At 37.3% G+C, this 24,140-nt stretch overlaps 1 long non-coding RNA gene across 1 annotated transcript in view; it reads right to left on the minus strand.

Annotated features, from left to right (window-relative positions):
* LOC115297075 overlaps window positions 1-17,051 on the minus strand; it is a 17,390-nt gene extending 339 nt beyond the window's left edge. The window contains exons 1-2 of the long non-coding RNA XR_003911252.1: window positions 16,845-17,051; window positions 1,636-1,824 (exon numbers count right to left, since the gene is read on the minus strand). This is a non-coding gene — a long non-coding RNA (uncharacterized LOC115297075). The remainder of the gene's footprint in view (window positions 1-1,635; window positions 1,825-16,844) is intronic.
* Window positions 17,052-24,140: the final 7,089 nt, after the last annotated feature.

A 24,140-nucleotide genomic window follows, 5' to 3' on the forward strand; every position in this document is an offset into this window, starting at 1 on the left:
GTCCACCCACTTTCTTACAAATGGCCATATTTCATTCGTTCTTATTGCCATGTAATACTCCATTGTATATATACCACATCTTCTTGATCCACTCATCAGGTGATGGACATTTAGGCTCTTTCCATGTTTTGGCTATTGTTGACATGGCTGCTATGAACATTGGGGTAGATGTGCCCCTATGCATCAGCATTTCTGTACCCCTTGGGTAAATCCCTAGCAGGGCTATTGCTGGGTCATAAGGGAGTTCTATGGATAGTTTTCGGAGGAACCTCCACACTGTTTTCCAGAGCAGCTGCACCAGTTTACATTGCCTCCAACAGTGTAGGAGGGTGCCCGTCTCTCCACACCCTTGCCAGCACCTATAGTCTCTTGATTTGTTCATTTTAGCCACTCTGACTGGTGTGAGGTGGTATCTCAGTGTGGTTTTGATTTGTGTTTCCCTGATGATGAGTGATGTTGAGCATCGTTTCATGTGCCTCTAAATCTTGCATTTCTAAAACATAGTTTCAGGCATCTGGCTTCTAACCTCCATCTTATCCTTCCATATCTTTTTCCCTAGTATTTCCATTCTGACATGCTAAGCGACAAACTTATTAGGGCATACAGTCTATTGACTATCAAATTTATTCTCCTTACTCTTCCTTACCTCGCCTCACTCATAAAAGAATTTGTACACTAATGCCAAAAGAAAATTCAGAGAGCTTTCCTTGATATAAATATTTTATTGAGTGAGAAATAAACAGTTTGCAATCATGGATACTTCAAACCTGAAACTGGTATGAAGGTCACAGGCACAATGTCTCAGGATGGCTTACAAAGTGTAAGTGAGGGGGGCATCTGGGTGGCTCAGTCGGTTAAGTGTCCAACTTCAGCTCAGGTCATGATCTCATGGCTTGTGAGTTCAAGCCCCGCATTGGGCTCTGTGCTGACAGCTCAGAGCCCGGAGCCTGCTTCGGATTCTGTGACTCCTCTCTCTAAGTTTTGCTTACCTTCATGAAAGAAGCTAGACTGTTTTACTTATGTGGCTCAACCGGTTTTGTCTGCCTAGAGGATTTTTAAACCTGGTCTCCATTTTATTTTACTTTAACGCTAATACTATTTCAAACATAAAAGATAACTAATAACTAATGTAATGAAAGTTCATTTATCTTCTATCTTATTTTCATATTTTAAAATATGAAACTGCTTCTGATCTTATGCCTACCTTCATGGCCTCTGAAGTAACCATAATACTGATGAGTTTTTTTTAATATTTAAATTGCTTTTTGAAAATCATTTACTACATATTATTTCTACTTTTAATACATAGGTCTGCATCCCTAAAGGAATATAGAATTGTTTAGCACATTTTTGGGTTTTACAGCAATTGTATTATACTGTATATATTTTATCAGTTGCCCTTGCTACTCAAAATTATCTTTGTGGAATTCACTTTTTCGGTACATGGACTCCAATTTCAGCATTTTCATTTGTGGCACATTATCCTGTCAAATAAATCACAATTTATTTATTTATTCTTCTGATAATGGACATTATGTTGTCTGTTGTTATTAATGAAGTTTATTTTTTTCTACTACCACCTGCTGATTTTAGGGGTCCTTTATATTGTGTCATACTATTTAATCTTCTGTTTACCTATTGTAGAAACTTCCAGAATAAATCAGATTTTGCCATTGTCTTCATCTATTCAGGCAGGTTATATATGAATTTGTTTCATCATAGTTCTAGAGGCTGGACAGCTCAGATGGAGGTGCCGGCAGATTTGGTGTCTGGAGAGATCTGCTTCCTTGGTCACAGATGGCCGCCTTCTTACTGTGTTCTCACCTGTGGAAGGAGCAGAAAAGTGTTAAGCAGCCGCCTTCATAAGGACACCAGTTTCGTGCATGAGGGTTTTGCCTTCATTCACTACCCAAACCCCGTCTCCAAGCCCAGCCATACTGGGGTTTAAGTTTTAACCAATGAATTTTGGGGAGGACACAAACATTTGATCTATAGCAGCTACACTGAATTGTTTTTAAAATAAACAGTGTATATTTTATTTGCCTAAATGTCTTTATCTATGATCATAAGTGAGAATGCCTGTGAATTTCCTTTTCTTCGTGCATGCCTTTTTCTCATATTTGCATGGGAAAATCAGATAACCATCCTCAGAACGAGTTACAGGAGGTTCTATCTTCTTCCATTCCTTGGAAGAGTTTGTATAGATTGGAAATAGCTATAAACTGCATGATGGCTAGGGATCATCAATAAAAGTCCTAGGGTGGTATGATTTTATAGTAGATTTATAATTGCTTTTCAAAATATTTAATGATTAGAATTCTTAGATTTTCAGTTTAATTTGGAATTCACTTTTACAAATCATATTTTCCTAGAAAATAATTTACTTTCTTTTAGTTTCCAAAATTATTGTCCTAAAGTTGTTTTAGCATTTTTTAATTTTTCTTTTTTTTAAGTTTATTCATTTATTTATTTTGAGAGAAAGAAAGAGTGAGCATGTGCAGGGAAAGGGGAGAGAGAGGGAGAGAGAGAATCCCAAATAGGCTTCACATCATCAGCATGGACCCTGATGCAGGGTTTAAACCTATGAACTGTGAGATTATGAACTGATAGAAATCAAGAGTAGAGAGCTTAACCAACTGAGCCACCCAGGCTCCCCCTTTTTAAATATATTTTTCGAATGACTTTACTGAAGCTCTTTAATGTAGAAACTGACCATATTATTTTCTTTAGATAGACTTAACTCTAGATTTTGACAGAAGCTGTGGAAGTTAGTTGAAAGTCTTCCCTTTGCTCTTTCAGTTTACTTGTTATAAAAGAGAATTCGTGCTAACTCTCTCAATGTCCATCTTTCTTCCTCTTCAGTTCCTTCCTTTCTCCCTTCCTTCCTTTCACTGGTTCAGTCATTCAATGAGGATGCCTTTTATTTATTTATTTATGTAGAAGTATAATTGACCTATACTATTATAGCAATTTCAGGTGTACATTTTGATTCAATATTATGTATATGTTGCAAAATGATCACCACAATAAGCCATATGTAACATCTATCACTATACATTATTACAGCATTTTTTTTCTGGTAATGAGAACTTTTTAGGATGCCCTTGGCAACTTTCAAATGTGTAGTACAAAAAAATTAGCCTAAAGAATTCTTTCACCTTTTTCATCTCTCCTCTATTTGTGGTTATATACCTCTTTTTGTTCCAAATATGTGTTTGTGGCTTCTCTTTTTTCTCTTCATTAGCCTTCTCAAAGCTTTAGTGCTTCTCCAATCTTTCCAAAGAACATGAACTAAATTTTGTGCATCTTCTCTGTGAATGTTGTTTTCAATTTCATTTATTTCCACTTATCTTTATTGCTTTATTCATTCTACTTTCCTCATGGTTATTCTCACTTTCTATTTTGTAATAGCACATTAATTTTAAAACATCCTTGTAATTACTAGGGCTGTTTTTCAAAAGTTTTGCTAGATTGTATTTTTATTATTGAAGTGGTGTTTTTACATTTCTCTTACGATATTTTTAACCCATGAGTTATTTAGAAGTATCTTTTTAATTTACAGATCTATTTGTTGTTTTAGTAATTTTGAAACAATGTCTTTCTTAATTGTATTGTGATTAGAGGGCTTGTGTGCTGATATTAATTCTATAAAATCTGTGGTCATCTTTTCCCTAAATGTTTCAAATGTGCTTGAAAACAATGTGTAATCTCTAACCTGAGATTCTCTATATCAATAGGACAAGCTTATTAAATCTTATACATATTACTGGGGCACCTGGGGCACTCAGTCGGTTAAGTGTCCAACTTCGGCTCAGGTCATGATCCTGCGGTTTGTAGATTTGAGCCCTGCATCGGGTTCTGTGCTGATAGCTCAGAGCCTGGAACCTGTTTCAGATTCGGTGTCTCCCTCTCTCTCTGCCCCTCCCTTGTTCACACTCTGTCTCAAAAATAAATAAACATTAAAAAAATTTTTTTAAATCTTGTACACGTTACTTTCTTCTGCTTTATCTGTTCATTACAGAGAATAGTGTAAAAATTTCCCAGATTATAGTTTGCTAATTTCTTTTAATTGTATGAATATTTTGAAATGATGTTAATTGCTGATAACACATTTGAAATTATGGTTTTTCCAGCCTTAGAGATATTATTGACATATAACTTACAAAAATTTAAAGTGTACAATGTGATGATTCTGTACACATATATATTACAAAATGATTACCACAATAAGGTTATTAACATCACCATCCCTTCACAGAATTACCCTTTTTGTGTTTGTGGTGATAACATTTAAGATCTACTCTCTTACTTTTAAATACAGAGAACAAACTGAGGATCTATGGGGGTAGGGGGTTGGGAGTTGGGGAAAATGGGTGATGGGCATTGAGGATGGCACTTGTTGGGATGAGCACTGGGTGTTGTACGTAAGTGATGAATCACAGGAATCTACTCTCGAAGGCAAGACTGCATTGTATACATTGTATATTAGCCAAATTGACAATAAATTATGAAAAATAAAATAAAATGAAAAATCCATATAAAAATAAATTAATACAAATTACCAAAAAAAAAAAGATCTACTCTCTTAACAACCTTTAAGTATCTAATACAGAATTGTTCATTTTAGCCACCCTGATGTACATTACCTCCAGAACTGATCTATCTTATAGCTAGAAGTTTGTACCAACATCTTTGACCATCAAGTTTGACCAACACCATCCCATTTCCTGTTCCCCCCCGCCCCGGTAAGTACCACTGTACTCTCTATTTCTTTAAGTTTGACATTTTTTAGATTCCATATATAAGTAAAAACATCTAGTATTTGTCTTTCTCTGTCTGACTTATTTCACTTAGTATAATGCCCTCTGGTTTTATCCATATTGTGACAAATGGCAGGATTTTTCTCCTTTTTTATGATTGAACAATATTCCATTGTACATATGATATAAACATCACATCTTCTTTATCCATTCATTTGCTGATGGACACTAAGTTTGGTTCTATGTGTTGGTGATTGTGAGTAATGCCACAATGAACGTGGAAGTACAGGTATCCCTTTGAGACAGGGATTTCGTTCCCTATGAGTATATGCAGAGGTGGGATTCCTGGATCATAGGGTGGCTTTATTTTTAATTTTTGAGGAACCTTCGTAACCATTTTTCATAGCAGCTATACTAGTTTACAGGCTAACCAACAGTGTACAAGGATTCTCCTTTCTCCCTCTCACCAACACTATCTCTTGTCTATTTTGATGATGGCCATTCTAACCACCGTGAGGTAATATCTCATTTTGTTTTTGATTTGCATTTCCCTGATGATTAGTGATGTTGAGCATCTTTTCATGTATCTGTTGGAAATTTGCATGTCTTTGAAAACATGTCTATTCAAGTCCTCTGCACCAGTCAGCCAGTCTGGGGATTCTGGGTGAACCATCTGATGGTGTCTACTGTCAGTCTTGCTGCTGAAGTCCCACAACAGACTCGTCTGGTTCCTGGGTCAGCAAATGGACAGACCTGTTTATTGGGTATGCAAGGATCACCCTCAAGCTTTGGTTTAATGGGGACAAACAGGTGCCAAGGACCCTGGGATGTGCCCAGCATCTGGATCCACAAAAGCCAGTCTGATACTGTGACTGGTTGGGAGCCTACTTTTGCAGGAGACAGCCTAGAGACTTGGGTCATGGAGACCCACCTCTTGCTGAGATTAGACCAGAGCCTGGGCTACACGAGTTAGCTTGTAACCTGGAGCTTTGGGAGCCAGCCTTAAATTTAGGTCTACAGGGGTTGATCTAACACTGGCACAAATCAAGAGCCTGGATCCTTAAGAGCTGGTTTAGAGCCTTTATCCATAGGTGCTGGCCCAGCACTGAGGTGGGCAGGGGACCTACAGGAATCAGCCTGGTGCAAGAGGAGGTCAAAACCTGGGTCCATGGTGATCAGCCTGATGCTTGGAATGACTGGGAGCCTGGGTTCTGGGGGGCACACCAGGAGGCTGAGTTCATGAGGCTGATTGGGGTCCTGGGGTCACAGGGACCATCCAGGGCCTCTGGAATCAGACAGCATTTAGATATGTCAAAAGCATGGGTTCATGGGAGCCCACAGGGAGCTGGGGGCCACAGGAGTTTCCTGGTGTCCCAGAAGTCATCTGGGGCCACAGGAGCCTATCAGCACAGAGGTGGACCAGAGGCCTGGGTTTGTGGGAGCTCCTTGGGAGCCTGATGCAATGGAAGCCACCTGGGGCTACAGGACTTGGCCCAATCCTAGGGTGGGCCAGCGCTGGGGCCTGTGGGGAAGTTGGGTCCGCACCCCACTCTCTTCTGTGGAAGGAGTCTCCGTGCTGCACTGTCCTGGCTTGGGGGAATGGAGAGGAAGGTAATATGAATCTTTCTTATGCCACCCCTTCATCTTTTCTTATTTCTATGCTTCACTCAGATTTTGTCATTCCTCACCCAGAATCTAGATCTTATGAAGTTATTTTTGTCCATGGATTGCTGTTCAAATTTACATTCCTGCTAGGAGATGGGTGCTTGAAATTCCCTTACTTCCATTTTGCTGAAGTCATTCCCTATATCTGCATTTTCATCTCTAGGTATATAATGTTCACCCTAAATAAAAAGCCAAAGGCTGGAGTGTTTAAGAAAAGACTTTCTTGTATATGGTGCTACAGAGCTGCAAATCGCCTCTTCCCATAAATGATGGCAAAGATTAAAGTGGAGTAGATGAACAACAGATGAAAACACATAGTGGGGAGACTTTCGGGAAAGGGTGTGATGCTTCTGGGTCCTCTCTGCAGGCCACTGTCCCAGCACCTCCACATGTCCCCAGTCTGGAATTTTCTTTTGTGTTCTTTATGAATTGTGTCACTTACTCTGAAATTTCCCTCTCTGTCCCTAAGGATGAAGACCTTTAAAAACAAGCCTATCAAAGCTGGTATTAATACTGCTATGCCATCTTTATGTTTGCTAATATTTTCTGGCTTATACCTTTCATGCCTTTATTTTTAATATTTTTGCATTTTATATTTCGGAGTGCCTATGCTAAATAATATATACATAAATCCTGCCTGCCTTCTTTCTTTCTGCCCCTCATTCTGTCCCTTCCTTCCTTCTTTTCCCTTTATCACTGTATTTAAATAAAACTTTATATGTCTCTGAATTACTGATATATACACATTTTGTGTTTTTTATTTACCTTGCCTCTTCTATGATTTTTTCTTCTCCTGCTTTGTTTCAGTTTTTGTTTTATTCTTAATTTGAAATATTATCTATGTTTGTTTAGTTTTTATTTCTATTTTACCAGTGGTTTATTTCTAAATGATAAATGTTTATATCTAAAAAATCCTAAAAATGTATCAGCATTTTTGTGCTTCTTCTGATCAACAGAAGAACATCCATATGCTGTAGCATCCCATGTCTCAACTTACTGTTATATTTGTATTTGCACCCTTCAGACTAGACACCTTTATTATTAACTTCTATAGCCAATGTGTTCAGATATCCCTTTGTTTCTCAGTTTCTTCTCTTGTCATTTATGTCTGCATTTCAGACTTCTTTCTGGAGTTACTTCCTTTTTCCTGAAATATATTCTTCAAATTTTCCTTTATTGATAGTCACTTATGTGCCACTCTGCCAGTTTTCAATTTTCTGAAAATCTCTATTTTAGTTTTATTCTAAAGATGGTTAATGATGACCATCTTTATTTTGGCTCAGCTTTTGAAAATACTATCTTACTTAATGACATTATCATTAGAGTTGAGAAGTTAACTATTAATCTAATTGTTATTCTTTTGTGGATAATCTTTTTTTCTATAGCTACTTTGTTTCTTTGTAGCTGCTTTTAAGATATTCACTTGGCTCTCTATACTTTATACTGTGGGTTAAGATTGAGCTTACTTTGGATTTGTTGAATATTCCAAGTCTGTGTGTGTGTGTTTATATATACACACACATATATATTATAGTCAATTCTGGAAAAGTCTTAGCCACTAACTCTTGGAATATTGCCCCTCTCCATTTCTCTTAATCGTTAATTTTTCCATTCTTTCTAGAATTCCATTGAGATGATGTTAGGCTTTCTCATTTAAAATAGATATTACCTTCATGTTTCTCAGTATTCCAAGATTATTCTCTTCCATATTGGTTCTGGGTGTGTCCTTGTGACTTTCTTTCCTAATGAGATATTACCAAATATGACATAAGAGGGCTTGATAATGCACTTGAGTAAGACAGTTTGGTCCCTTGGAGCACTGCACCACCATGTGAGGAAGCTGATCTAGGCATCTTGGGAATGAAGATTGTATAAGGAGAGAGGTTCGGCTATTCCTATTTTCCACGCTGAGCCTCATCAATACTTAGGATACTCACAGGTAAGTAGTATGAGTCCAGGTGGAAGAAGCACCAGGATTGCCCATCCAACTCACAAAATGAGAAACAGACTAGTGTTGTCATAAACCATTATGGTTTCAGGTGGTTTGTTATGCAGCAGTAGATGACTGATACATCATTCAATCTTCTACATCTCCTAACCTCTCTTACAGAGTTTTCATCCTTTGTGTCTCTTTCCTTAGGGGTGATTTCTTCAGCTCTTTTTTCTAATTTGGTTATTTGTTTTTCCGCTGGGTTTCACATGTTCTTTAATTCATCCATAGAATTTTAAATTCCAGTTATATATTTAATTTCTAAATTTCTGTTTGGTGTTTTGTTCAAATCTGTCTACTTTTTAAAAATAGCTTATTGTCAAATTGGTTTCCATATAACCATATAACACCCAGTGCTTCTCCCCACAAGTGCCCCCCCCCTCTGTGACCATCACCCCTCTCCCTCGCTCCCCCTCCCCCTTCAGCCCTCAGTTAGTTCTAAGTATTCAATAGTCTCTCATGATTTGTGTCCCTCTCTCTCTCCAACTTTTTTTCCCCCTTCCCCTCCCTATGGTCCTCTCTTCGGTTTCTCCTGTTAGACCTATGAGAACAAACATATTGTGTCTGTCCTTCTCCGCCTGACTTATTTTGATTAGCACTGGGTTTCTCATGAATTTGACTCAGCATTTTATTTCCTTATGCTTTTTAATACTATTTCTGTAAAGCTAAATAATCAAAGAAATAAAGTATGATATCAGTAAAGTATGGACTTTCATTATCTGAAAGTCCAAGGAGTCAAACTCTGTTCTTGATTTTCCCTCTGCAGTTTAGCTATGATGGCTTGTTTCCTCTTGTGTTTCTACTCTTGTATTTAGGGTTAGAAATTCTATATTTTCTGGTTGAGGGCACAGCATTATTGTCCAGTTTCTTAGTCTTTTTCCAATATCCTGAGTTATTGTTCCAGGACCACTTTTATTAATTTCTTTGCTTGGCATTTATAGCCCTGGACAATATTATAAATTCAAAACCCAACCCTTGTGAATAGAACTGTGGTTATAATTGTCCAGTAGATTTTTTAAAAATCCAGATCCCAAGTCAAGTTTGAAAATTTCTATTGTCATTTTTCTTTCGGGAAGGCAAGTATTGTCATAAATCACATTTAAGGCTGGTTTAGGTATGTGTCTCATATACCAAAACCTGACAGCCGTTAAAGACTGCATCACAGATGGACAAATACTTCCAGACCAGCAGAACTTCCATAATGGTTTCACCCTCTGTTTTCAGCTTCCTCTTTGCTTTGGAGCTCTGATTTCTATGATTCTTTTTGTGAGTTCTGCCATATAGTTGAGAGGATGTTTGCTATATTTTATCAAACATTTCAAGTTCTTTTTTTAAACTGTGAGGTTGTCAGATTATTGAGAACACCATACTGCCAGAAATAGAACTCCTATTTCCTTTTCACCAATTTTACTTAGAATTTTATGTTCCCCACTCACGAACTCTTTACCAGAGGCAATGGTTGATTCTCTGTCCCATTTTAATTGAACTCTTATTTGCATTTGGTGCATTGCATGACTTATCCCTTAAAATATTTTTCTACTTTGGATTCTGAGGCACCACATCTTCCAGTTACTTTCCCTCTTCCTTTTCTCTCTTCTTTGGAGGAATCTTCTCTGTCAGACTACCAAGTTTTGGACTGTTCCAGGGGCCAGTTCTCAGCCCTCCTCTTCCATCCTAGGTGATCATCCCTGTCCCATGGCATCACAAGCCATCCATGCACTGATGACTCTTTAGTTCCTAAAACCTTTTTCAGATTTAGGTGAATGTATTCAGCTCAGTATTCCTCTTAGGTATTGTGGAAGGCTGAAAATGGCCCCCAAGGAATATCCACACCCTAATCCCTAGAACCTATGAATGTGACCTTATTTGGAGAAAAACAAGTCTTTGTTGATGTCACTAAGCTATGGATCTTGAGATGAGGAAATTATCCTGAATTATCTGGGTGGAACTTAAGTGCAGTAAAATGTGTCTTTATGGTAGAAGACAAGATTACACATAAGTAGAAGAGAAGACACACAGAAGAGGAGAAGACAATGTGACCATGGAGCCAATGCCAGCAGCCATTGAAAGCTGGAAGGTAGGAAATGGGATTAAGCCTCCAAAAGGCATGTGATATCTGGAATTCAGCACATTGGAACTGATTTTGGACTTCTGCCCTCCAGAACTGTGAGAAAATATATTTCTGTTGTTCTAAGCCACCACATTTGTGGTGCTTTGTCACAGCATCCACAGGAAACTAACACATGTGTCTATCAGAACTCCTGATTTTCTCCCCCAACTCTGCTCTAACTGATATTCATAATTACCACATCCATTAAAAAAAATCAACTAAATCCTTAATAGTCCTTTTTCTCCCTCTAGCCATCCAATTCAATAGAATATCTAGTCAAAATTACCTTCAAAATATAATCTAAATGTTTTCTTGTTTTTTCCACCTCCATCCATAGCCACCATTATCTCCCACCTACAATGGTCTCCTATAAGATACCATACTTGTGTTGTACCACCTAACAGTCCATTCACCACACAGGCATCAGATTGATCTCTAAATATGTAAATCAGGTAAGTATTTCCCATACTTAATATATCCCCAGTGACTTCCTATGCCATTAGCATAAGCCCCAAATCCTTTAGAAGAACTTATATGACCTGCTCCTTATCTGCCCCAGCTTTCCCTTCCCTCAATATGGATGTCCTTCCAGCATTCTAAGCCTGTTCCAGTCTCAACCTTCATACCTATTCTTCCCTCCCCTGGAACACTGTGCCTTACTCCCCTGGAACACTGTGCCTTACTCCCCTGGAACACTGTGCCTTACTCCCCTGGAACACTGTGCCTTAATATTTTCACATTAGCATCTTTTCATTATTCAGATCAAAAATCACCTCCTCAGAGAGGCTTTCACTATGGATATATTTATCTTTGTCTCTATTTCTTCCATCTCTATCTTTCTGCCTGTCTTCTTTCTTTTTTCTTTCCTCCTTCTTTCTTTTTCTTTCTTTTTTCTTTCTTTCTTTCTTTCTTTCTTTCTTTCTTTCTTTCTTTCTTTCTTCTTTCTTGCTTGCTTGCTTGCTTGCTTGCTTGCTTGCTTGCTTCCTTCCTTCCTTCCTTCCTTCCTTCCTCCCTCTCTCTGCCCACCTTCCTCGCTATCTTTCTACTGGCCAGTGGCTACCTTATTGGTAGACACAAATCTAGAGTAAATCACACTACTACCTGTACAGTAGCTATATATCTCATTGCACTGCTTCATTTCACTCAGAGCACTTTTTACTATCTAAAATTATCTTATTTATGTATATGGTTATATTTTGTCTTCCTCCTACTTGCAATGAAGTTAGAGCAGTGAGAGCAGAGACCTCATTTGCTTTGTTCACTACTTTTTTCCGTGCTGAATTTGGTAGTTACAGTTACAGTTAGAGCCATGTCAGGAGGCTCCAGCAACATTGAAGTAGATTCTTGACTTTCCCACCAGTCAATATGTGATGACAGATATTAATACTAGCTAATATTTAATGAGTAATTTTTACATGCCAAAATTTGAACTAAGCTTTTAACTTAAATTGTTACTTAAGTGTTCAGTAACTCTATGAAGAGTTGTTATTATCTCCACTTTTTGGATGTGGAAATTAAACCTTAGAGACGTTCAGTAATTTGGAATTCAAATCACTGTCTTCTTAAAACTTAAGTTCTTATTTACTACCACTGTCCAATATTGCTTCTATCTTTTCTGGGAACATCTACAAATTGAGAGGGTTTAACTTTGATAATCTTTTAATTTCTCTTAGCTTTAATATTCTTTAACTCTATAACTTGGCACCTGATGTTTTCTATAGGGATCAACAAATTATAGTCTGCAGACCAAATCTAGCCTACAAACTGGTTTTTAAATAAAGGCTTATGGGAACACAGCCATGCTCATTAGCTTCTGTCTTGTCTTTGGTACTTATATACCACATTACCTGAGTGGAGTGGCTGTGATAGAGATTTCTTGACCTGCAAGACCTAAGATATTTATTATGTGGCCTTTTGCAGAGAGAGTTTGCTGGCCCCTGTTATAGAAGTTTATAATAGTCAATTCTCTATGTATGTCATTAATTAGTAATCACACTAAAATCATAATATTGTAATTTAAGTTTCCAAACTATCCACTTTGTGATAGGTTTCAGTATATTGATTAATTTATATTTGTTTATTTTTTCCAGTATAACTTAGATATAATTGAAACACGCCATTGTGTAAGTTTAAAATATACAACATGTTGATTCAATATTATTATATTGCAAAATGATTACCACCATAGAGTTAGCGAACACCAGCATCATGTCATTTAATCACCACTTTTCTTTTTTTTTAATGTTCAATTACTTCGTGAGAGACAGAGTGCACACACATGTGCATACAAGTTGGGGAGGGGCAGAGAGTGAGGGAGAGAGAGAATCTCAAGCAGGTCTTGCACTGTCATTGGAGAGCCCGACACAGGGCTCAATCTCACAACCGTGAGATCAGGACCCAAGCCAAAATCAAGAGTCCAATGCTCAACTGACTGAGCCACCAAGGCATCTCACCATTTTTTTTTTTTAACAAGAACATTTACAGGGGCACCTGGATGGCTCAGTTGGTTAAGTTCCACTCTTGATTTCAGATCAGATATTGATCTCAGGGTCATGAGTTCAAGCCTTGCACTTTAAATAAAAAAGGCACACATACCAGCTGCTTTCTTAACAATTGTCTTAATTCATTTTCTTATGTGTTTTCTATAATTTTAAAGCAATACATATCACTTCCCATATTATTTTTAAAGCAACATACATTTATCCTAGAACATTTTTAAACAAACATAACTATCAAAAAATCTGTCACCAGTCTATTATGTAGAGGTAACTACTGTTTTCTGTTGCTGTATTTCTTTTTAGAACTGTCATTTTTATAATTAAGAACATACTGCTTCTATGTGTGTTTTCCCAAGAAATGATTCTGAGAGACAGTCTCAGGATGACAGTGGTGACTTTCTAGTGAAGTGATTTAGTTTTTATTTTCAAGGGATTTAGCAAACCATGGCACACTTAACCTGATCCACAGTTGGACACTATGGTCTCATCATCGTACCGTCTCCTCCTAGAGATTTCCTTCAAAAAATATGCATGAGCACAATAAGCATTTGCATCTGGAGTACCTGGAAGTTCAAATGAGAAAAGACCCTTTGGTGTTACTCTATTTCACTTGATCCTGAAATCACAGTGGCCTCGCTATCACACTTCTTACTGTGGAGTCAAAAACATGCAAAATAAAATGTTGTATTTTATACTAGGAAGTAATTTTTGTGAGAGAAAGCTCTTCACTAAGAAATTTTATTGCTAATGATGTTCTACCAGAGCAATGTAGGTCTGCTGTTCATTTGAGACACGAAAACCTAGTGTTAAAAGTAAAAGTTGTGATACGCATTCAAACTCTGCCTCTGCTGGTTATATGCTGTGGGACCTCAGGAAATTTATGAACCGATTTATGCCTCGATTTCTTCACCTGCAAAATGGACATAAATATTAGAATAAATTCCTAGGGATTTTTATTCAATGAGGTAAAATATATAAAGTTACTTAGAAGACTATCTAACATGTAGTAAATATGCTTAGTTTAGCCATTTGTTACTTAAATGAGAACATCATATTTTTGGAGGGAATGAAATAATTAATTTTACTCAAATTGAAATGGAATCACTTTTTGAAGATGAAAATACTCACTTAATCTAGGGTAGTGCTTGCTCAATATAGCACATGTATTGAATCCATTTTGAGGTAAGTTTTCAGATTCCAACACAGCAATTGGGGGAAACATTGGCTACTATTTATACTATTTTACTAAAAACTTTAGTTAAATTGGTTCTCCTTTTTCATCCTTTCAGAATCTTGAGGAAAACATCCATTTTTAGCAAACTAAGCTCCATTCTTTCCTTCCTCTCTTGTGGCTAATTTTTATTTTAATTGTGTCCTGTAGGATAGAACCAGAGAGCCAGCATGGCCTAGAGCCACATTTCTGTCTAAGTGGCAATGTGACAAATATGAGCTTGAACCAGCTCCTCAGTCTTTCTGAGCATCAGTTCTCTTAACTCTGAAATGAGTATACTAATAATAATTCTCTTTAACTCAGAGAGATATTATAAGGATCAAATCAGATAATGTGAAAGTTATAAATACAGTATTATACATATATACACTATTACAGATATATATCATACATAAATACATACATATAGCTACAAATACAGCGTTTTATTTATGGATTGCTATGATTGCCATCATTCTTCCAGCCACATACATTCCTAATTCTGGAAGGATCATCAGTACATTGTTATAGTCTCAAGGGGCTACAATGTCTAGAGTACAACACGTTGATTTATTGTACTTGTCAATCACAGTACAATTGCCCACAATCAACTCTTCCAACTCTACTGATGCCAAGCTCATATTCAGTGAAGCAGTACGCCTCAACAGAGCAGAAAAAATGCAATTCCTCACAGTGAACAACAGGCAAACATATATGGAGAAGAGGGATGTTTTTCTAGGAATGGTATGGAACAACATCTGAAAAGATGAAGCCAGATGTGCTTTTCCCACCTAGCTTAAATCTTTATTGCGATAAACCTAAGCTGAATTCTCTTAGGTATCTAAATATGTCTTTGGTGAATGAGAGACATAGAGAAGGTATAGAACAAATTATTTTTAGAAGATTGACATCCCCCCCCCACTGCTCTCCCCAGCACTCGGGCCAGGCAACATGTACTGTCAAGTAACTGGGTTGATTCATCAGTAATGCTATTAGATGGCATGAGTATAGGAGACTGAAATTTGGTTTCTCTTGCCCACAACAAAATTTCTTCCTGAAAAATTATAGCTTCATGTGAATTTTGAAACCTGTTATTAGAATTTTGGATCTCTCTGAAATATTCAAAGGTTCTGCCTACTTTCATATTGTAAGTATACTGGATGCAGGCATTGAGACAGGTACTGAAAATGTACAACAACCCTTATTTCTGAGAGTTTATACTATGGAGCATATAGTAATTATATCTGGCTTATTCCTAAAAGGCTTTTGAGTAGTATATGCAATTGAAACTAAAGTAAAAAAAAGAAGAAGAAAGCATTAAAGATAAAATTGAAAGAGAACCCATGGATGATAAAATTTGGGAGCACCTGGGTGGCTCAGTCAGTTAAGCATCAGACTTTAGCTCTTCAGGAATGATCTCACCATTCCTGAGTTCGAGCTCCACATTGGGCTCTGTGCTGACAGCTCAGAGACTGGAGCCTGTTTCAGATTCTGTGTCTCTTTTGCTCTTTCTGCTCTTCTCCCACTCATGATGTCTCTTGCTCTCAAAAATAAATAAACATAAAAAATTTTTTAAAAAGGAAGAAAAATTATGTAAGTAGGTTTTACCTGTCTCCTACATTGAGCTAATGGCTCTTCTTTAGAACTGGATTGGATTGAACTATGTCAGCTACAAAAGAAGGAGGCTGTGTTCATGTTACACAGTCAAATACTCCAATAAACTACTCTCCCTCACCACTGCCATGCAATTTTTTCTTGAAAGACAAGGGTTTATCTGAAACTAAACTTAGAAGGGCCATTGTAATCCTTGTTTTATTAAGTGAAACACTGTTCAAATAGGCAAATGTGGTATTCAAGTTTTTAAAAGGTAGAATATATATGAATCTAACTGAGTCAAGTATTTTTGTCTGTTTTTTTGTGGAAGAAGGCCTAAACAATTATGGCTCAGCCACTTCTAGGGATAAACTTGGGCAAACTAACAGATAGATGCTGTATCCTTTGAAGGGATTCCTTTTAAGAAATGAGATTCATTCCCTCAATCTTTTATCAAATATATGCAGTATTTCCTCTTGTAACTTAAATCCTCTGCTGATTCCAGCATACACTATGCTTGAGAAACCTACAGGGTTTTTTTTTTTAATTAAAGGTTGGGTATGGATCACGAATCCTGTGAAAAACATCAAATATGAAATTTTCAAACTAACAGGTAGATTAGTGTTTGAGGGCAACACAATTCTCCTACTTAAAAGATAGCTTGAAATAAAATTTGTATCTACTCTGAGGTTGTCATAGCTGTAGAGTTAATCAAGTAAATAGTTTGACAAGTGTTGGAACCTACCAATTAGGATAGAAGATAAATTATACACGTGGCAAGAAATCATTTCATGGAAACTTTTATGATGTGAAAAAAATTGACCCCACATTTTAAAGCGCCTACACAAACCACACTTCCTGAGCCTCAACCGATAAAATCTCTGGAATTCACAATTCATAGACTGTATAATTAATAATGGTAGGTAACATTTACTGTGGACCGACAAAGTGCCAGAAATATTGCCAGGTGATTTACACAAGTAAAATATTCTCTTTTGTAGAAAATATTGGCTCTTACCTCCCACGTTAGGAGCGTGTGCTGGAGAGATGGCAATTTTCATGACTCAGCTTATAAGAGCAGCTCAAATTTAGTTCTTTGTTCCACAACTATCTGAGTTCCTGCTATACATCAGGCATTATGCTCGGTGCTAGGGATGAAAGAGTCTGTTCCTGGAGAATGAAAACATACATAGTTTTATCTAGAATATTTGGTATGCCAACATCCACAGGGTCTTAACATCAGCAGGGCCTGCTTCAACCAGGAGTACAAATGGAAATCCACCTGCTGTTGTCTGACTGTTTAAATGTTATAAGTCAAGCTCACAGTCTGTTAATAAAATATGTTCTTGACAAATATACTTTCATAATGGTTTGGAAGGATAGGATCTTAATTAGAATTCTTGGGCTCCTGGAAATTCTGTGCTGGAACAAAAGGTGAGCAAAAGCATGCCCGAGCACTTAATCCCTAGCTGAGTCACCTCTTTTGCCATCTTTGGCTTTATCCCACATCAGGATGTGCCCCGCATACATACATGTCCAGATTCTGTCCTACATGCCTGCAAATAGCTTCTCTTTGACTATGTCTTAAGTATAAAAGTGATCACATGTGGGATGTGGCCCATTCTTAGAAGAATCAGACTCTTAAAGTGTCTCATAGAGGCCTGAATGCAGGACCAGGGCCATTGGGCAGGGAATTCTGAGACCCCAGGTACTTAAACATGATTAGAAGGAGAGGATCTTGGTAGCTTTGTTGCATTAGTCCCAAGAACTACAACTCCAGGGGTGAGGCACGGCCAGAAGAGGGTCAAGAAGTTCCCTCTATAATGTGGAGGTGGGGTGGAGGCAAGGCTGGGGGGGTCCCTGTTACTTAGGTCTAAGGGTAGAAACTACTGCCTATAAATAGAAGCTATCCATCTCAATAATCCCCTTCACATACAATATAGGCCACCTACCTGAAGCTCACTACCTGGCTCCACTCATACTGACCCAGATCTGGAAAGATTGCAGAAGAATAACTGGAAATTTTCAAAGTATGTCAAAGGACCCCTCCCAACTCACACCCTTCAGTTAAGACCCTTTCTGAACTACTGTGTGTGTACGTGCTAAGCTTTAACTCTACACAGCCCCATGCTAAGCCCCTAACAAGGAAAGGAGTAACATTTAAAGGCTAAGAGAATTATATCTTTCTTCCCTTCAAGCTAACAATTCTTGTATCACTCAATCTCCTTTTTTATTTATAAATCCTCCCAGCCATTAAAGGATACATGCATTTGTATTTTCTGTTGGCTTCCTGATCTTCTAAAAGAGAATATTGTAGATATAATTCAGGAAACAATATGTTTAGGAGACTTCTTTCAATTGATTCTTAATGCTTAATATGTTTTTTAGGAATAGAGTCTTCCAAATTGAACTGTGGCTATTTTACACTTTAATCTTCTTTTGACATCACAAATAGTTTTGTAAACTAAGTTAGAATAATAGTATCCCCTGAGCATGGTCTGATAATCATTAAAAATAATTTTTACTGAGCAACTTCCTTTGAGAACAGAAATTGTATACATCAGTTGAAACTAGCATATTATCTGTTAAATAACTGGCACTATTAGAAGTTGCTGTTACTATTCATCAATATTATTTTAATTTTTCAATAACAGGAAACTCTACTCACCTGAAAAAGAAAATCAGATCAATAAACCACAGACTTTTCAGCTTAAGCAGTAAATAATCTTCTGAACTCATTTTTTAACTCATTTTATAATTGATGTTAATTCAAAAATAATTCTACTCTTACATTATACTTATGCTTCTTAATTCTATTCAGCATCTAGCTTTTGTCCTCGTAATGCTCCATAAATCAGTCCTTTTGGATCATGAATTAGCAAGCCTCCAAAATAAAGTGACAGATTAATTAAATTATGCAAGGAAAATGGTTTTCAGTTCTGTACCCCAACAGAGAGGAGAGGGACATGGAAAATTTATGATTACATCAAGTCTTCTCTGCATTTTCTATCATTGCCTAATAATAACTCAAGACCCGATGACAGAGCAATCACTCTAAACTGTTAAGGATGTGAATATAATCAAATTCGACCTGGTTAAGTCATATAAGCAACATCAGTGAAAGTGTTACCAGTAAAAACTTTCCAATGAAAACTCTAAGGTCACGGAATATTTTCACAAGATCTTATCTCATTAAAGTTGTCATTTTCTTAATTTACCCTTCACAGCACATCTTATGGAGCAAGCTTGGCTGGTGACTAGCTGTATATTCACACTCACTTGAGACACATTCTATGCGAAAAGCCCCTGTTTGTAAATAGTGATTTTTTAAATTACTTTCCTCTTTTGTTATTTTGATTGTTAAGAATACTGTGTTCTCTGTGAGAATAATTATGGTAATCAAATTATAGCAACAGATGTAATAATCATGTTACCCCATTATATTTCAGTATCTATTTCTGATTCCTGAGAACATTATCTGAAAACCAAGGCAAAATCCAGGGAAGAAGGTAACTGTTGGCATACAGCAGTCATGAAAATAACTACCAGCCCATGATCTCCAGGTCTTAAAGAAATGATTTAAAGCCTAATGAGAATCCATGTGCCTGGGGTAGATTTAACCCACTTCGTCCTTTTCTCCTTTTTCTTTTTTCACTTTTCATCAGCAAGGGATCTACACTCATGATATAATTATGTGATGTCAGTCACTGGCAACAATCGTGAAGGTGATCAACCTTTTCTTCAGACATCTCCAAAATGTTCCTTTTCCATGACATTTTCCCTTTCCTAAAGAAAGTATTTCAAGTGATGAATCACTGGGTTCTACTCCTGAAGCTAATAACAACTGTATGTTAACTAACTTGAATTAAAAGAAATAAGATTTTTAAAAATAATGTATTTCTTTTCTTGCTCTTTGCCCTAAGCACACATACAATTCCAATCTCCTTTGTTATAGGATAAAGCAGTTAATATCCCAGGAATATTTTCAGACTCTGGAAGGACTGTGGGCAAACACTGTTCTCCATAAAGGAGAGCATTAATAATGGGGGCACCTGGTTAGCTCAGTCTGTTAAGTGTTCGACTTCAGCTCAGGTCATGATCTCACGGCTTGTGAGTTCAAGCCCCATGTTGGGCTCTGTGCTGGCAGCTCAGAACCCACAGCCTTCTTCAGATTCTGTGTCTCCTTCTTTCTCTGCCCTTCCCCTGGCTGAGCGTGCGCTCTCTCTCTCTCTCTCTCTCTCTCTCTCACACACACACACAAATAAATAAACATTAAAAATTTTTTAATTAAAAAAAAAAAGAATTTCTGACCTTATGGATCAGCAGTTAAGATAGCATTTCTGGGGAAATCATGGTTTTCCAGGAGTTGACTGGGCATGCTGGGAGAGAGGCAGAGGCCAGGGCTCAGTAATGCCATATTAGGAGACTGGCATGTGTCTGTCATTTCAGCACGATATAGCCAACAACTTCCAGAGCATGTGCACCCTCGTTCAAAGCTTGTTGTATGAATGAACATAATGGATACACACAGCAATATGGGAAGTCTATTTCTGAAGGACCCTGCCTCTGCCTGTGCTGTCCTCAATCAGGGATACTAACATGCCCCTAACTAGGTGTTCCAGAAGTTTGCCACAGAGAAGCGGCATATGATCTAGGACACAGAAAAGGTTATGAACCCATCGACTGACTTCTGAGCTGGGACCCCATGGACCAGCGGCATAGGCTGGAGTCATTGCAATGACTCTTTAGTTACCTAAAACTTATCATTGCTTTCTTTCTTTTCATCTTTCTTTGTTTTGCCTCCAGAAGGAAGCTCTTTGGTGCTTCTGATGTCATATTTACCAAGTCCTAAGAATGAAAAACACCTCAGGGGTGACTGAGTGGCTCAGAAGGTAGGTGTCTAACTTTTGATTTTAGCCCAGGTCATGATCTCATGGTTTGTGGGTTCAAGTCCCATGTAGGGCTCGATGCTGTCAGTAACGGGATCTGCTTGTGATTCTCTGTCTCCCTCTCTCTTTGCCCCACCCTGTGCTCTCTCTCTCTTTCTCAAAAACAAATAAATAAACACTAAAAATAGAAACCCAAAAAAAACAAAAACACTTCATTCCTCAAGTTGGGTATAAAAACTACAAAATATTGCTCACTTTTTCCCTTTCTTAGTAAGTTATTCATTTTGACAAGTGGCTTGAAATAACATTATTTTGATCTCTGTTTTATCTCCTAAAAGATATCCAATTATAATTACTTCATAATTGCACTCCAGTGTAACTTCCAATAAGTGTCCGACCTGAAATGCATACCCAAGCAATAATCTTATTTTTAAAAATTTTACTTCTACTTATGGTGAAATTCCTCACTAATTGCTATAGGTGAACAGTTTAATTTTTTATGATTGCAGCAGTTTATAGACATATTGCTAATGAGAAACTTGTTAATATGTGAACTGCCTCTAGGCTTTTTCCTCAAAGTAATTAAGTTAATTACACAAAAATTTTGGAATAAATTTCTCACCTATTTATGGATCCAGGATTTCAAAGTAACTTCTTAGAATTTTTTTAATGTCTATTTTTTAGAAAGAGAGAACGGTGTAAGGGCAGAGAAAAGAGAGATATAGAATCTGAAGAAGGCTCCAGTTTCTGAGCTGTCAGCACAGAGCCCAATGTGGGGCTCAAAACCACGAACTGAGAGATCATGACCTGAGCCAAAGTTGGACACTTAACTGACTGAACCACCCAGGCATCCTGTAAATTCCTAGGGTTTTAAAGAGTTCTGGAATCATTATTCTCAGATAGCTTTTTGTATAAGTATAGATGACTTAGAGGAAAAGGAATAATTAAGTTATGAAATTATGTCAAACAAATGGCAAGAAGGTCTTGGAGTAGGGTGGGTCATGCCTAATTCATATTTGCATCTTAGAAAAGGCTGGAAATTCCAGCAAAAAAGTAGATGCTTAATGTGGGATTGAACAGAACATTTAGTAAAAATGGTTAAAATTTCAAAATTCTAATATCAAGTGTTGGCAAGGATGTAGGGAAACTGGAATTGATAAACACTGCTATAGAAACATAAACTGCTATAAATCACTTTGGAAAACTGTTAGGCTGAATTTTACTAAAGCTAAGCATACCTATACAATGAGCTAGCAATTTGACTCTTAGGTGTATATACAACAGACACGTGTATACATGCAACAAAAGTCATGCACAAAAATGCTAATAACAGCACTGGTCACCATCACTGTAAAATGGGAGGGATTCAGATGTTTATCTAGAGTAGAATGATTAATGATTGTAGAGTAAATAAATTATTGTATGTATTAACAAACTTGATACTATTCAGCACTGAAAATGGACAAAATACCTCCATATACACAACATAAATTAATCGTCTCTCCCTCTTTCTATGCCCCACCCTCACACTATTGAGCAAAGGAATTAGACACAAAGGATACACATTGTACAATCCCATTTATATAAAGTTTAAAACAAGCAAAATTAGCCTATGCTGTTAGAAGTGGGTGGACTGTTGTTACCCTTAGGGAGGCACAAGGAAGACATCTAAGATGCTTTAAAGTTCTATTCTATTTCTTTTTTTTTTTTAAGTGTATTCATTTTTGAATGAGAGACAGAGTATGAGTTGGAGACTCAGAATCTGAATAAGACTCCAGGCTCTGAGCTCTCAACACAAATCCTAATGCAGGACTTGAACCCATGAAATCATGACCTGATCCAAAGTCAGACAGTTAACCAACTAAGCTATTGTTCTATTTCTTGATCTGAGTAATGGTTACCTGGTATGTTCTGCCTATGATATTTCATTAACCTGTCTATAAGAAAGATGCACTGTGTTTTTCTTCACTCTTATATGACTCACAGCATATCTGACACCAGATGTTAGATTTTCCACACCAAAATTCTAATGCTGGGGTGCCTCTGTGGCTCAGTCAGTTAGGCATCTGACTTTGGCTTAGGTCATGATCTCATGATTCATGAGTTCGAGCCCTACATAGGGTTTTGCGTTGACAGCTTGGAGCTTGGAGCCTGCTTCAGATTCTGTGTCTCCCTTTCTCTCCATCCCTTCCCTACTCTAGCTCTCTCTCTCAAAAGTAAGTAAACATTTAAAAAATTTAAAAAAGAAAAAGAAATTCTAATGCCTAACTGGCTGGAGTTAGCAGCAGACCCCACAGGTTAAAGGTTCAGTCACACAAGACTCCCCTACTTCAGACACTACCCAAAATTGGTGGGTCCCCAGGTTACCTACAACTTCTGTCTGACTTACTGCAAATCAGAGACTCCCATGACCTTCTCTTTAATTCAGTCATTTGCTAGAACACCTCCCAGAATTAAAGAAATATGTTTATTTGTTATTATATAGTAAAGGATATTGTAAAGGATACAAATGAACAGCCAGATAAAAGATACATGGAGTGAGGTCTGGAAGTGTCCTGAATACAGGAGCATCTTTCCCTATGGAACTGGGGCACCCTACCCTTTGTGCATGGACATCTGTTCACCAAGCAAGAAGTTCTCCAAGCCTCATAAATTTGGGGATTATAATGAAGGTTTCATCACATAGGTAGGTTTCAATTATGAACTCAAACACCAGCTCCTCTTCCCTTCCTGGAGGGTGTGGGTGAGGCTGAAAATTCCAAGCTTCTATTCATGGTTTGGTCTCTCTGGAACCCACCAGGAATTGACTCATTAGAACAAAAGACATTCTTCTCACTCAGGAAATTCCAAAGGATTCAGGAGTTCTCGCATCTGGAACCAGAATCAAAGACCAAATATTAGAACGTAAGTACATCTATTCCTTTCCTAGTACTCTTATCACTTAGAAAATCACATGAGATTTAAGAGTTCTGTGCCAGGAACCAGGGAAAGAAACCATACATATATTTTCCATAATTTCACCACCTCTAATGTGTATTTTATAAATTGTTTACTATGTGAATATTGTAATTCAGTACAAAATAAATTTTTAATCTTTCTTATTACTTACACTCTTTGAAATGTCTAGTTATTTTAGGTATGAAAATATTTTTGCCCTGTCCCCAGAAGCAGTTGGCCCTCATAGGATGAGAGGAATAATGATTGAATATGTAGTTTGTGAGGAACTTGAATGTAAGATAAGAGGTTTTGGTGCTGAAATGCAGGATACAACACAAACGTGTTGGAACGACCTGCAAAGCCTCTTGTGACCTGATCCTCTTTAATTTATAACCCAATTTCTTGCCGTTCTAACATACAGGCCATTTTCCAGCCACCCTAGATCTTATGGTTTTATAATACATGATGCTCTCTCTTACCTCCATAAA

The sequence above is a fragment of the Suricata suricatta genome, chromosome 7 (genome assembly GCF_006229205.1).
Source record: "Suricata suricatta isolate VVHF042 chromosome 7, meerkat_22Aug2017_6uvM2_HiC, whole genome shotgun sequence".
In the NCBI taxonomy this organism is placed as follows: Eukaryota; Metazoa; Chordata; class Mammalia; order Carnivora; family Herpestidae; genus Suricata; species Suricata suricatta.